At 42.6% G+C, this 14,274-nt stretch overlaps 1 protein-coding gene across 1 annotated transcript in view; it reads right to left on the bottom strand.

The window, feature by feature from the left end:
* The window catches only part of ephb2b (eph receptor B2b), a 136,138-nt gene that overhangs the window by 87,193 nt on the left and 34,671 nt on the right, over nucleotides 1-14,274 (bottom strand). The window lies entirely within an intron of this gene.

Below are 14,274 nucleotides of genomic sequence, written 5' to 3'. Positions count from 1 at the left end.
CACATTCAGATTGTCAATATTTTTTTTGCAGGCATAAGTTTGTGGAACAATATATAAATGAGTTCTGTTCAACTACGCATTGTGTGGTGCTGGAGCAGATCACGGCTGACTGTGGGTGCAGGCAGCGTACATCCTGAATAGATTCCAGTCGAAACATATTTATGCCTACTGACAGTTTGGCACTGCAAACTAACCTGAAATGCATGTTTTTGGATCAGAAACGGGACTGCCTGAAGCAAAACACACGTGCACACACACACACATACACACAGACACACCCACACACACACAGAGGGGCCCCCCAAGTCCAACCCGGACTCAAACCAGGGTCTTACTTGCTTTGAGGCAACGCCACAGTTTCCATGCATAAAGGGAGCATAACAGCCTTTAGCTGTTTGGCATGATGAAACTTGCACATTTGCAATGTTGACTTATTGTTTTTTTAATTACTCGATAGCAATTGTATTCTATATACACCAAAGTTTTGTCCAAAATAATGTATATGGAAAATAGTCAAACATAATCCCACGTATGGATCTATAACAGGACAAAGTTCTAGCAACCAGCGATGGTGTGTTTAGTTGGCTGGTAAACAACCAGCCAGTGGAGCAAATCTCCATGGTCGGGAGGAGGGGCCGCCCTATATGCCTCAGATTAGCTCGTGGAAAGAAACACCTCTGGTAATTGGGGTCAAAGAGAATGTGCCTCCTGTCTGTCATGAGGTTCTCTGTGGCACGCATTCCTCCAGCCTGGCCGTGACTGTCTGTCATATGCTCACTGAGCCATTCACGCTGTCACCTTCTTTGCCATTTTTTTTTTTTCCCCCTCTCGGTGCCCGTGCCCTCATGACTGCTTTTCCACCCGCAACTTCCTCTGGGCTCTGGCTCCTGTCTGCTGCGTGCAGCAAAGGGCAGGTCTAATGAATTTCTCCTGCTGATTAGACCTGTGTCAGTCTTGTGCTCCGGTGCTGAGCTGCAGCAGATGGAGAGACCATTCATCAGGTTCAAGGCGTCAGCTGCAACTCCAAAATGCCACAGAGGGATTTAGAAACCCCCTCGACAAACACGACTACTAAGCTCCACATAAGTCACAGCCAGAGACTGTGATACAGGTCCGGGACACAACTGCACAACGGAGCTCTTCATTAATGCTGCTATCATGATTGGTGCGATTAGCATGAGTTAAATGAGAACAAAAAGGAGAGAGGAAATACAATCAGGCTCTAAGATTACACAAAAACCAGAAGTTATTTCGCAGGTAATGAGTGAGTCAATCAAAGACGGAGGATTTTGAAGTTGTGTCTCGCAGGATTTTGTTTAAGACTCTCTGCACAGTCAGCTTTGTACCAGCTTGCAGGATATTTCAGAGACTTCCAGATATTTCATAACCCTGGATTTCCTCTGATTTATATTCCAGCACAAGCCACAGCTTTTAATTAACAGGCTCCACACGCAATGGTTTATTTCAGGTCCTTCCAGTGCCTCACCAGCACTCACAAGACATAATACTAGATTCCAAATCCTATTCAGTTATCACAAAGCCCAAATCGTATAATTAGGTAGATGAGGCTGCAATTGAGCAGCTATTGATAACCTTGTGTATGACTCGGAGCCGAGCAGCCTACAAGGGTGTTAGGCAGCGAAATGGTAATTATCCTCGATAATGATAACGATAATTAGTGAAGGAGTTAAGTGAGAATAATGAACCCCCTGTGTGGTGGTTTAGGAAGTGTTGTGGGGGAATCGGGGGGCAGATTTCCCGAGGAATGTTAACATGGAGTGAATGACGGGTCAACCCCTTCCATCACCTCCTCTTCCTCCTCCTCTGCCTGCAGAAGCAACCTCTCTCTGTCTCTCTCTGGTGTCCCTCCACTCAGTAACCCAGCCTCATACACAGTCCTGTTTTGCTCATTCTCACTTCCTCCTCTCAGAGAGACCTCTTGGTGCTCCCTTCTTCTTCTTCTTTTTTTCCTTCTACCACTGATACTCATGCTGGACATAGTAGAGCATCACTCTGAAAGACTGATCACTTTTCTTCCTCCCGCTGTCTACACTTCAGTACCAGCAGTCACGCCGATTCATTACCTCCTGCGGAGCAGAGCACCACATAGCTCACCACTGTCAGCCGCCGCCTCGCTCTCAGTCTGAACCCCCAACCGTGGCCGGGCGCGGCCGCTCAGCAAGACGCACTTGCCATTAATCAGAGGGAGGACATGACACAGAGACTCTGGGCTCCATCCAGTCACTGGAACCACCTATCTTTGTTTTTTTCCTTGTGGACACTTGTTTACAGTGTAGGCATTTGGATGTTGCCCCTCATGGGTCTGGCAGTGATGTCAGATAGAGAAAAGGTGTAGTTCAGAGTACATGAACCTCACCTGTACGGCACAGCTTTTACCACATTAGCAGTCTCTGACCACTTTCACACACCGATCGCGGCGGTTCTCTCTGCTCCCGTTGGGAGCAACTTCAAGTTCAGCACCTTGACCAAGGACGCTTGGATGCATTGACTTGCAAAGATGGCGATCAAACCACTAAATAAGGATTGGAAGTCACTGCGCTGCACCAATTATGCTAGAAAATCGATTTATTTTAATAATTGAAAATCAAGGTTTAAGCTACAAAACCTCCCACAATTTTCTAGAAATAGAATAAAATATTATGGGAACAACCATAATTATCATAATCTGTATCACAAAGTCTTGGATACATCCTAAAACAGCCCAAAATGAAGTAAATACTAAACTAGTGGGAATCCATTAAATTTTGGTGTCAAAACTATTAAATAATCCTCATAATTTACCTTATGTTTCCAGTTTAGTGAATGCTTTCATGATATTAAATTAAAATTTGAAGCATGTAAACAGTTTTCGCAGCCCTGGAGGACCGCTGCCCTGCAATTTTTTAAAGTGTGTTCATGAGTAACTGGAAAAAATTCTGACCTCAAAGGAGAGGAAATCTACCTAATTGCTGTCAACCTTGGGATTCCCCAGTGGGAAAATGTGAAGCTCTGGGCTACTCAGGCACCTCAAGCTGCCACCGGTCACACTGATTGCATCTACTTTATTTTCGGGTTATGAACCATCATCACTATGTACTGTGAAAAATAGGTTGCAAGCCTAAAGGAAAACGATTTTCAACACTTAACTACTCAAAAGAAACAGTCATTCAAAAGCGAAATACAGTATTCTTCCGGCAAAACAAAGAGAAAATGTATTTTGAAGGGTTTTAAGTAATTGGCTTGTATGTTACCTCAAACCGGCTTGCAGACTTAACAGGATATCCATTTGGGTTTGATTAAGAAAAACATACTTTGATGAAATATAGTAACGACACATGCACAGTGCACCATAGCCAGATGTAACTTGGCTGCCAACTGAATCAATTAGGCCATGTAATTCCAAGTTTCTAATAATTACACTGAACAAACACTAGCTTTCACAGAGATCATTTTTAATGTGACACAGCCTGAGAAACATTTCTCATTCCTTCAGTTTGTGCCACCCAAAAGAACACCTCAGAGTAGAGTCATGAAGTGCAAACATGACAAAATACTTCTCTTTTGTATTTTTCAACCGGGCCATTTATAAATTGGAGGTATAATTTCAATGCTACTATGTCTTGTTTTAAACAAAATGAATGTATACTTAATATATTGTGGGTTAAGTGGCTAGCACCCTTGATTCACAGCTGGTATATCCTAGGTTCAACTCTGGATGCAGTCCTTGTCTTTGAAGAGTTTGTCTGTCCTGAGTGTGTGTGCCTGCCTGGGTTTTCTCAATTTTCTCGGTCCAAAAACATGTGTGTGAGGCTCATTGGCGACTTCAAAATTCCCCGTAGGTATGAATGTGAGAGCGCTCAATTGTTCTTCTCTCTCTGTTTGCTCTGTGATGGCATGGAAACAGGCGCCCGGCCTTCAACCAAGATCAGCCATGATCAGCTCTAGATTTCTATTCATTTTGTCAAGAAAAGAAAAAAAAAATTATTAAAACTTTGCTAAATGTCCTTTTTCAAAAACACAGCCAATGACCTAATTTCAGAACATTAGCATATTCCACCACAGATCCTCACTGGAAACTATGACATTCAGTTTTTTTGCAAAACCGATTAAAACGGTCCTCTTGAGCTTGCTCTTTGCTTGAGCGCAATACAAAGAGAGAGGGAGAAAAAAAAGACAGACTGTGCAGTTTGTAGGATGAAGGACCTAAATAACACTGTGGTGTGTTGTTCAGAAGGACACATCCAGCGCTCAAAGATTTGATGACAAACTGCAGTCTCTTAATTCGCCACTTAAAGCAGCAAGTGTCTGCTTTATCTGTGCGCCGGTGAAGTGATGCATAAAAGCGTTTTAATGTTTTCAGCTCATGGGAAAATAGCCTCTGTGCTAGTGGTCAAAGACATCAATGATACTTCAGCGCCTGTGTGAACCAAAAGAAATGTGTTCAACAATGAAACATTGATGTGAGCAGCTACTCCATTTCTAAAAAGTACAGAGAATATTAACAATATGATGGTAAATTATTAATTCCTGGATGCCTTCTATCTTTTTTTAAACTTGATACCCTCTCTTGTGAAGGGGACTATGAATATGCAATGAGACCTAGGAGTCTAAGAAAAGCCTACTAGGCTGAGAGTGCTTCCTCCAACACTTCCTGAGACTAAGGAGAGAGTTTAGTGCTGATCTGAGAGAGAGCTCTCAAGTGAGAGGCTGTCTGAAGTGACAGGCGGGGGGAGTGGAGGGGGGCTGCGGTACTATAACAACACTCTTCTTCTCTAAGAGGGGTCAGTGCTTCATCTCAGCTTTCTAAAGAAAGCAGCAGTATTTTCGGTGAGGGATACAGAGAAGAGCTGTTCACAGAACAGACATCTCAGCCCAAACAACCAGGGCTGGAAAATAAACATTTTACATATGCAAATGCACACAAAGACTGCGGGACCCGAAGTTGTCTGCGAGCTATTGTGTTCAAGCGCGAACAAATAAGAGAAACTACAAAAATCAATGATATCGCTGCTCAATATTAACACGCTGGGTGTTCTCTATTTCAGATGTCTCACTGCGTGTAAAATCCATTCATCTATTCACGTTCTCTGCACAAAAGTCTGTTTACTTCTTTTTCTTGCCACTCTTGTTTCTTAGTATTTGCAGTTGGTATTTGACCATTCAAGACTTGCCAAAGGGCATATAGAAGTTGTTTGGGTTTGACAGAAGCAGAGCCAATTAGTCAGAGGAGACAGACAGAGCCGTGCAGCCTGAGTGATGGATGTCTCTACCGCCACGAGTAATCTCTGAACTAACCTCGTACACATTTTCCCAGGACAGGCAACTAAACAAGTGCAGCCTCTCAAAGCACACGTACGTTTCTTGGCTTTCAATTATAAGCGCACACATGCTGGCACATGCTCATGTGTTTTTATATAGTGCGATATTTCTCCTTGACTTTTCTTTTCGCAGCATGAAGAACCCAATGTGAAGAACTGCTTTGCAACATATTGCATCACTGTTGAAACCCTGCATATAAATGAAGTTAATATGGTCCAGAATCAAAGAGAATATACCAATTTTCTAACAAAGTGGCCTATATTTAGGTCCTACGGTTTAATGAGGGTATTTTGAAGAAGCAATTGACCTCCAAAACAGCGTGAAACAGCTTGGAGGCATGACTTCCTTTTATCTTTCTTGCCAGGATAACTGTAGCCTCTGCTCTCTGTGGAACAAATCACTCTCCATTCAATTTAACATCGACATAAACCACATGCTCGCCTTTGCTGTGATAATGTCAGCTAACAGAGCTAAAAAGCAGCTAAGAGTCCTCTCCATAAAAGCCATGCTGTGAAAAGTTCAGCCGAACCGCTGTCGGATGGCGCATGTGCATCAAATTGTGTTTCACTGAACACCTGAAACCACGGTACTCGATAGCAAATGTGGGAAGTCTGCAGTGAGCGCTACAGTTGCAGAGTAACATGAGCAAGCTGTTCATTGTGCAAAAAATAGAGTATTATATGGTGGACCCAGGACGGAAATCTGCCCAGATTAAGAGGAAAGGCAATGATATACCCTTGAGGGACTCTGTGCAAGTGCACAGACGTGATTCATAGCTTTAATGATGGACAAGGCTACTGTATGGCCTGTTGGAAATAATAACAGTCTGTTTCATTTAGAGGGAAGAAGTGGATGGAGCCCCTGGTCCAGAGCAACTCAGCTCAACTTATCTGTCAGCACAAGCCGGGCCCATTAAGGTGCAGTCGAGCTCCCAGCACTGTCACATAACAGCTTATCCTTGTGTGTTAAATGAATTCTTAATCCCGCTTTTACAATGAAACAGGCTTTGTGGACCATGTGGCGCTGACCCAAACCCCACAAGTACAGCTTTTTCCCCTCCACTTTCAAGTGTCAACGACAGACTGGCATGCAACCCTGGCTATCCAGGTGTATCAGTGGTTAGATGGCATATCAGAGAGATTTATATGGTGTGGGGGTTACTGTTGTATCCCAAGAAGGCAGGGCTGCAGTTCGGGATGATGATGTAGGTGTTTCGGGGGAGCAGTGAGGTTGGATTCAAAGTGCAGCCCCACCTTGCCAAGGCTGCAGAGCACCGGGTTTTCCAAGGAAAAGAAAGATGGGGGGGGAGGGAGCCGGGCAGTTGATCTTGGCACAGCCCGGTGCAGTCCGAAATATAATACTACACACACAAACACGGACACACAGAAAGGAGACTACCCTGAGAGCAGTAGCTGTTGACAGAGTGATACAGCATGGCGTTCCCAGGGGACCGAACCAAGATGTACGACAGTAATCCCTACACAGCCAAGACGTGTTATCAGTCACTGGAACCGAACTTGTCAGCCAGGCCAAGGGGCAATAGCCAAAAACAAATGTTAAGAGAAACGAAAAACCTTCTTCCAACGACTGATGTACGACTGGAAGACTGTCACTTCCTCCAACACGACTGTATCTGCCTCTAACTAACTCTGGGATGATCTCATTTTCAGAGCGCTTGAGGATGAAACGACACTACTCATTACATGCACCTCTTACTTAAGGCAGGCAGCGTAACACGAACGTGGAGACTGCTTTCCATATTTTATCCCCCAAATGTATCAAACACTTCAAGGCAAATTACATTAGAAACATTTGACCTTGTACCATATTTAAGGGAATGTTATCCATGTTGCTCCATATTTCGAAATAGAAATGCTTTGAATAAAAACAGGCCTCTGCAAAGATTCGGGAGAGCTTTTGTTTTGTCTTGTTTTTTCTTCTACCTCAGCTGCTTATTTTCTGAATCAGTTTTTGGATGACGTCTTCAAAAATGTGGCTTGTCCATGAACCATATGGCGTATGGGATGGCTCAACTTCCCGTAAGTCAGGGGTTGTTCCAGCGGTTTGATTACTTGGCTCACAATGAGAAGAGAAGTATTCCATCAAAGTATTCATGTTATTCCAATGTTTTCTGGGTTTTCTCTGATTACTTGAGCTTTCCTCCACAATCCAAAGAAATGTATTTGAGCATTTTATATGTCTGTCAAATACTTGGTCTGTAAATCCACTTGCATACAGTATGTTTGTCTCTCTTTGTTAGCCCTGTGATAGAATAAAGACCTGTTGACACTATTGTCCTTTGCCCAGTGTCAGCTGGGTCGAGCTGTTTGAAACCCAAACTTGGATAAAGTTTTCAATTTGCAAATGAAGTGGACAGAGCCTGGTATTTCTTACTTTTAATGATATTGCTGTTTTTAATGTGCCAAGGAAGCTGAACTGATACTAAAGAGTGATGCAAAAACAATGTGGACCATTAATTGGTCAGGGAAGATCTAGACAAGAGGGTTACTTTATTCTTAAACACTGTTTTCGCACAGCATGCAGCTTTAGCTGTGATTCTGGTGATTCAGGTAATGCTAACCAAACATAAACTATTTTAAATTGTTTAAATGTGAAATGATAGCCAGAATTGTTAGGTCAAGCAAGCCCACCTCAGCTAACATCCATTCATATACAGCATCTTCTATTCTGCTTTATCCAATTCAGGGTGGCGATTCTGAGCTGACGATGGGCAATCGCAGAGACAGACACTCACATTCACACCTATGAGCAACTCAAAATGACTTGTTAAACGAAAACGTATGGTTACGGATACGGACTGTGGTATGAAGACCGCAGTGAGAGAACATGCAGACCCCACACAGAATAACCTCCACGGACTTCAGCTGGAACATTCTTGCAGTGAGGGAATAGTACAATCTGCTCCAGCACTATATAGAACTGAAAAAAACTGAGATAACAGGATATTATCTTACAGTCCTTACAATTTTCCCGAGAAGGTTGCATGTACAAAACTGTCATGTTTATTTAACTTCCGATTACAACAATCCACCGTCACGCCAATCATCTGAATGTGTTGATTTTCTTACAATAGATTAAATATGTTTCTACTATTAGTTACACCTGTATCATTAGTGTGGTTTCACCCATTAAAAGAGCTTAGTTCTGAGTGACACCACATTTCATGGAAGAGGGACGTCAATCCATGCAATAAATTGCGAGTGGAAACAGTCACCTGGCCAATCACAGGCTACGTGAAAGAAACCTGGCCAGCAACACAAGTTTGAGGATTTACAAGTACGCTTTACATATTTTCCAAATCCCTGACAACCCAATGAGACCTGTTTAACAGATCAGTACATTTTAAGTTCTGCAGTGGAAAATTCTGTAAAAAAGGGGTCCCGTATTTTTAAAAGCTGCAGCCGAAGAGAACATGCATGTGACTAAAAAAAAGAAAAAAGGCCATACGAGTGACATTCATCCTTCCAATCCAATCATTTCAAGTGTTGTATGAGCACTCCAGCATTCAGTTATGAGTGCAGCTGAAATACCTGCCGCAAAGTTAGACGGGATGCACAAACCACTTTTCATCAAAGTGACAGCTTTTCAGGTATCGCTACCAAGTGACTTGATGGAAAGGGTTGACGCAATCATCACAGGCCTCCCACGCCTTGTCTACAAGCCATTAGTCAAAGGTGGATGATTAAAAAATATACAAAACTCATGCAAGAACATGAATGGATCCTTCATTTCACAAATGCGGTCTGACATTTCACATCAGAGACGTTGCTCTCTTTTGCAGCCTCCCTTTCTTTTCTTGTCTCTTCTCCACGCTCCTGGAGGCCTTGCGGGGGGGGGTTGTACGACAATGATATGGTTCTATTAGTCCAAAAGACAAGTTGTTCCCCCCAGCCTAAAACATACTCAACTGAAAGAGTGGGACTGAAGGGACTGATTTCCCCTCCTAATTTGTCCTACTTGAGATTATGCCGGTGGTCGTCAGGGGAGCAGCTATTTCCATGCCAACGGTTTTTGATTGGCACTTTCTGCGCCGTGTGGAGTTTTAAACTATGTGGGTGACAATGGCTGAAAGATGTAAGGGGGATAAGATACAGGAAAAAGCACTTCTGGAGATTTAAAACATGGAGAAGCCCCAAGAGGTCAGCTTTGGGTGAAAAAAGAGGCACATGCACTATGTGCGTGCGTGTGTGTGCGCATATTGGGGCACTTTGTTTTACTGTCATGGTCTGTCTTTGTTGAGCTGATAAAAAAAGATTGTACCACATATTATGAGCCAAGTCAAGTCATTAAAGTCTGACAAACAAATGTAGTTTACGATCTATTCTACATCCTTTTAAATTGTCTCTCGAGCTCGGGAAGATGCTTTAAACCACGCTGTAAATTCCTCCGCAGACGCTCTGGGTCTATGTCGTTTGAAGTTTGGAGATAAGGCTGAACTTTTGAGGGTTCAGAGCTACATTTCAGCGTGAGACTGACAAACTGTCACTAAATGAAACACCAACCAACCTTAAAGTGAAAATGAGTCCGATTATAAGGCAAAGAATGTAACCCTATAAAGTATAACTGCTATTTGGTCTTCATTAGTCTTCAGAAAAACTAATGAAAATATTACCATTGGAGTTTTTCTCAACCACAAATCCCCAAGAGATAGGGGGATAGTGTTCTCACATGTGCTAATGTAAGTTAAAGTGGAAAGTTTATAATAAAACTTGCAACGTAAATGGTAACAGCCAGCTCTCAGGGAGACTTTTATGAAAAGGAAACTTTTAGGAATGTCTCTACAAATCAGTGAAGCAATGAGCTACACAGGTTCGACTGTAGAATGGACAAAAATTGAAAGGAGAAAAAAAAAAAAAAACTGCTGCGATGTCTCATATCTATGTCCCTGTTCAGTGACTTTCACAAAATGGAAATACACCCAAGAAGAACTGAAGAAAAGTGACATTAGTTAAGCTGCACTTGGTCAAACTAAGACCCTTTTTCATGAAGTTCTAAATTCAGACTCAGTTAGCTCAGAATTTGCTCTGGGATGTCAACTATATGCCACTCACCTCCTCTTCTAATAACATTCCTCCGAAAAAGCTTTACCGTGAACTCTAAGTGCAAACTTTAAAATGTTTTGTTTGACCATCAAACCATCAGGTTGACACTTTTGCTGGTTGTGCAGAATTAAAAAAAAAAAAATGTCTTGGTTGCCATCTCTTCAGCTGTGTTCAGTCTGAGACAGTGACTGATCAGATCGCCACTGTCAATCACGCTTGTAGCAGGATGACAGGCCTCCTTTTCTCTATGTGCCTCAAAAGCTAAAACGTTAACAATTGTGCTGCACTTCAGAATAAATCAAGGCTGGCAGTGTGCATCGGGCCCTGTGCATGAGCTCCACATAGGGATGAGCAGCCCTGGCATTAGGCACACTAGCGTTATGAAAGTTATCTTGAAAATGTGAAGCTCAAAGTTACAGATATTTTCAAAAGTAGAAAGAAATCTCCCCTAAATATTCATTACAACATTCCAACTAGTGTAGCTTCACATGACCTGCTGTGACATCTGTAATACCGGAGCAGTAAAGCAGCTCACTGAGAGAGAATATTTAGGTGCCTGACAGTGAAACTGCTTTCAAGTCCTCTAAATCTGAACTCCGTGTTACTTTATTTGCCTGGACTAACACATTTAGCTGTATTAAGCCTTTTAAAGCTTGAATTTCACTTGCTGTATATGAGACATTCAGACCGTTACCAGCACCCTGCAGCTGCAAATGACAACTGAGGACCGGCATCATAAGCTTAACAAATTAGTTTTGCACATCATCAAATATCAAACAAATCTGTCTGAAAAACACCTTAGGTGTTAAGCTTTTCCTTTTATTGCAGCATGCTGAGTTTTCTGGGTTGGGTACATGGGAGCAGGAAGCAAAATAAAAAAGCCTACTTGGTTGTGTTCAGTGATCAATGTGTCTCCTCTGGATCTGTAAATGTTTCACAAAACCTAAATAAATGAGTAGCTCCCTTTGCTGAAGAAATGTCGGTGTTTGTCTCAGGCTAAGTTGTGATTACCAGCAATCAAGGATGCAAACAGCGTGCCCTCACCGTGCATGTGAAGATGTGTTGTATAATAAATAACCTATTTTCATGAAATCAAGCTATAATAGATTGTACAGCAACCGCACCAGAACAGTCTGGAGAAAATAGCATAACTTTTTTTTTTAATTAACTTTAGCATTTCATCTTTTTTGTGTCATTCTTGTAGCTTGTGTACTATGTGCTTTGAATGAGCAAGGGCACTGGTTTCTATTTAAAAGGGTATTCAAATAAACATGCTCACCAAAAGTGACACATCTCTATACATGTTCCTGTCTATGTACAGGAGGTCATTTTAAAGGTTAGTGGGTTATATTGTTGACTTTGGGGAAATGAAGAATTGCAATCCAGTTTCAGGCATACTGAGCTTTTCAAATAAAAAAACAAAACAAAACAAAAAATGGTTCTGAAAAAATGCTATCTATTTTTTTCCACAGTAATAGTCATAGATGTGTGGTGATTGGTATTCTCGCCCGATGGAGTTTGCGTCTCTTTATGCCTGTATGGATGTCCCACTTCCCCACTTTTCTCTGTGTATGTATGTATGTGTGTCGTGGTGTTGTGTGTGGGTGTGTATTCCTTATTCTTCTGACAGGCTTGCAATCTTTGGATTTTACCCAGTGTTAGTTTAGAAGAGCTCCAGCCAATCTTTACTTGAAGAGAAGCATGTATAGAAAAAAATGAATGGATAAATCACCATCTCAAAAAGCCATACCGTGTCTGTGTGTGTGTGTGTGTGTGTGTGTGTGTGTGTGTGTGTGCACGTGCATGCATGTACACGTGTGCGTGTGTGCACATGCTGACTTGCTGGGCAATTTCTAGCACTAAAATTTGCTAATTTAACGGTCTGTTACTTCAAAAAATTAACTTGGTAAATAATCAAACTGGTGAGTGGTCTGTGCATGCAGGTGAGCCTTTGTTGCTCATCAGTAGTTTCTGGGTTGAAACACTTTGAAAAAAACTTATGTCTTTGATTTGGCCTGTCAGATGAGTAACAGCCGCCTTTAAAACACATTTTGGTAAATTGATCTCGAAACTAATTAAACTGGCAATGCCTCCAGAAAAAGATGCATTTAAAACATCAAATATATCAAAAGAGGAAGACCACAAATGGATTCTTTGGGGAAAAAAATAGCCATTTTATCATATCTGTGAGATAATATATTTTTTTTCGCCTTGACTTATTATCTCTGCTGCTTCCAGGTACAGCACCTCACGCCCGTGTGTCATGTGGAGGAATCTGAACAGTATTATTGATGAGTGAGAGGTCAAATTAGGGGACTTGATCTCTTGCCAGTCGATAGAGCCTGTCTGCCAAGAAAGTCATCAGATGGGAGCTGTTTCTCTGTCTGAGCAGATACTGCAGTCACCCACCCCCACTTCACACACAAAAACACACACACACACACACATCTGCACAAACACACCAGTCCGTACACCTCACAGGACCTCCAGATACTTAATCAATGGCACGGTGTGGTGTACTTAGCCAATACATTTTCTCACTTCTTTTCACTTGACGCTGGGGTAAGAATAATACTTAAGACAAGAAGCTCTAAATAATGCATGCGCATTAAAAAGCGATGAGGGAGGTGTGGAAAAGGGACACTTCTCTACGCGCTTGAGCAGCTCGCAATAAAATAGTGCTGATAGGGAAGAGTCAGACCTCTCATTGAAAAAAGGGAGGCGAGATGTAAGGGTGTAATAATGCACATTAATAAGCGTCTTTATGTGTATTTTACAATGCCGGCGGCCATGTAAGAATGGGAAGAGGGGTGTACTGATTTAGTCTCATTTAAGCAGTACACCATAGACACCATGTCTGGAATCCTCCTCTTCTAATTTATATCTCCTACTCCTCATCACTCCCCCACCCGATTCTCCGTTCACGTTCACCTTATTGCAGGCTCGGAGGTATTGTTTCTCCCTGCCGCCTCCTGGCATTGCCTCATTACAGCCACAATGCATACCCGGTTTTCAGCTCTAATCCCCTATACTCCCTGACCCAAGGAGGAGGAGAGTGTACCTCCTAACAGCCGTGACGATCTGTCTCCACCTTGCTTTTCCTCAGGAGGACCACACATTTCATGCAAGAGAGAGGCACAAAGGATCACACGGGAGGTAAGGCACATTGGTGGATTCCAGGCCCATGAGCTAGCTCCTCTCCCTCTCTGGCTTTGGATGAGTTATGATGGGGTCACGACCCCCTGGAGGTCTATAAAAGCGGAGAATGGGAGGCAGTGGAAGCCAGTGCCTCGGACACATGCCTTCCCGCCTGCCTGTTCCACTGCTGGGACCATTACTGCATCCAATCACACAGACGCGCAGCAACAACAGACCACAGAAGAACCCAAATATCGCTTACAAACCCGGCACCCCTAAAGCCCCTGCAATCAACATCCTCTTAATCAACTGCTGCACTGCACAATGGAAATTGTGTCTCCAACCAATAAGGCACCTTAAGGACTTACTGTTAGTCAAACTAACATACACTGGGAGATATTGGACACCAGTGGGGCACAAACACAGAGCTAATGGTTTCCTGGTGGTCAGCTGTGAAGGAAGACAGAAACCAAATAAGAGCGAGGAGAAAAAAAAAAAAAACTGGGGAGAGTGGTGATTAAGAAGAAGCGGATCAGCTCTGCCTTGGAGACTGTGTGGATGGGAGGGAGCACGCCACACTTATTTCCATGAGCATTTACAGTATACCCTATATGTTTCCCATCAGAGCCAGCATGAGCATATTAATAAAAAAAAATGTAAAGTCTCAACAGACAAAATGAGCCCATTGCACATTTCATAAAAGTGACAGGAAGTTAAATTACTGAGCGTGGAGAAGATGGTGATGAATTTCATT

This window comes from Salarias fasciatus, chromosome 5, assembly GCF_902148845.1.
Source record: "Salarias fasciatus chromosome 5, fSalaFa1.1, whole genome shotgun sequence".
Taxonomy (NCBI): Eukaryota; Metazoa; Chordata; class Actinopteri; order Blenniiformes; family Blenniidae; genus Salarias; species Salarias fasciatus.
Note: the sequence above shows the minus strand (reverse complement) of the source record. Positions and strands in the feature narration are given on the sequence as shown.